Source organism: Octodon degus, unplaced genomic scaffold (assembly GCF_000260255.1).
Source record: "Octodon degus isolate 3935 unplaced genomic scaffold, OctDeg1.0 scaffold00118, whole genome shotgun sequence".
NCBI lineage: Eukaryota > Metazoa > Chordata > Mammalia > Rodentia > Octodontidae > Octodon > Octodon degus.
Genome location: NW_004524694.1, coordinates 3,669,279 through 3,671,237, shown reverse-complemented (window position 1 = coordinate 3,671,237; position 1,959 = coordinate 3,669,279). Strand labels below are relative to the sequence as shown.

The window sequence follows — 1,959 nt, the reverse complement described above, 5'->3', positions numbered from 1 at the left end:
ACAACTAAGATAAAATGCCTCCAAACAAACAACTGGTGTGTTTGTTGATGGCCCTCATCTGGCTTAATTATTTAGATGCCAGTTTTTGCTGAAGGCTTCAGGAACTAAAAATCCCACTGGAAATTTTCAGCCTCAGTTCTCTAGAATTAAGATTCATCACGAGTTGCTACTGTGGCTGCGCCTCCCCCTTGTCCCCCATGTTACCACTGCCGCCATGCCCGAAGGGCTCCTTCTCAGCAACACTACCATTGGCTGCATCTGTTTCCACGACTTTCTGGGAGACTCATGGGGCATCCTCTTCTCCCACCCGTGGGACTTTGCCCCCCTGTGTACCAGAGCTTGGCAGAGCAGCAAAGCTGGCACCAGAGTTTGCCAAGAGGAAGGTGAAGTTGATTGCACTTTCAATAGACAGTGTTGAAGATCATTTTGCCCAGAGCAAGGATATCAATGTTTACAGTGGTGATAAGCCCACAGGAACGTTACCTTTTCCCATTATTGAGGATAAGAATCAGGACCTGGCCACCATCTTGGGCATGCTGGGCCCAGCAGAAAAGGATGAAAAGGGCATCCTGTGACAGCCCATGTGGTATTTATTTTCAATCCTGACAAGAAACTGAAGCTGTCCATCCTCTTTCTGGCTACCACTGGTAGAAACTTTGATGAGATTCTCAGAGTAGTTATCTCTCTCCAGCTGAAAGCAGAAAAACGGGTCACCACACCTGTTGATTGGAAGGTTGGAGACAGCATGGTTGTCCTTCCAACCATCCCTGAAGAAGCCAAAAAACTTTTCCCCAAAGGGCCTTCACCAAAGAACTCCCATCTGGCAAGAAATACCTCTGCTAAACTCCCGAGCCTTGGACCTGAGAAGCTGAGGCTGTAGCTGTTCCCCAGTGAGCCAAAGGGTGCCAGCTGCCAGTCACGCTTTCCTGCTGCAGTTCCATAACAATATCCTGGTGTGCTAACAGCCAGGTCCTTAGGTTGCTGCACTATTGGCTTACTAAGTGGAAGTAGCACTAAAATTTTTGAGGGGATTCTTTGCTATGTGCCATTCATCAGCCCACATCTCAGCAACTGCTGCCAACTGGTTCTTCTTGAAATGTATTCTATATTTGAAGCTCAGATCTTGTTGGGTCTCTGCATGGTTTATGATCAACAAGGTAGAATTCGTTAATGGTTGAGGAAGTTTACTTTTCTCTGTCCCAGAATGACTCAATTCTTGTAGTTGTCTTCATCAAATCCTCTCTTCTGTTCCTATTTTGGAGAGCAACAGAAATGGAAATTGACCTTCCTCTGTAAATATCGAGTATGTAGCCCTGGAACTGATATAGGCTTTAACATTGAGTCTTTTGATCATAGCTGGAGAGGAGAACTTTTCAATTCTGTACCTGTCTAGTAGATAACTAAAGTTGGGGAGGTTATATTTTACTATAAATTTTTTGGATGAATTTCTGTGAAAAGGGAAAACCTACAGAGGAGGCTTCCTTTCCTGCTGGGAAGCTGCACCTGAAGGCATGAACATAGATGCTGAGTACCTTTCATCCCGTATTGCCATGTGTTGGCCTGCTCTAAGGATGCACGTTTGGGAGACCACGCCTTGTGCCAAGAAAGAGAATGATTGAGAATGAGTTATAACACTATTCTGCAGTGTGTTCATATGTTCTGGATTTTGCTTTTAGGGCATCAGTAAATAAAATCTTTAGTTGAAACTGGAAAAAAAAGATTCATCACAAAATCTTGGCATTGGGGGGAACTACCTGCTTGGGCCCCCTTCCTGTCCCTATCTTGGGACAGGAGCTTTCTTTCTCTCAATAAATACATTCTGCTCATAAAAAAATCTTAGCAGTTCAATTCAGATGTGAAGCATATATCTATACAAAAAAAAATTCTAGAAGCCTTTTGTCTTTTTTTGGATCTCCAATGATGATAATTATTCTTTTTTAAAATTAGATATGGTATTTA

The 1,959-nt window shown here is 43.3% G+C and overlaps 1 pseudogene; it reads left to right on the top strand.

Moving 5' to 3' along the window:
• Nucleotides 1-214: 214 nt before the first annotated feature.
• On the top strand, nt 215-864 carry LOC101562909 (annotated as a pseudogene).
• The last annotated feature ends 1,095 nt before the right edge of the window (nt 865-1,959 follow it).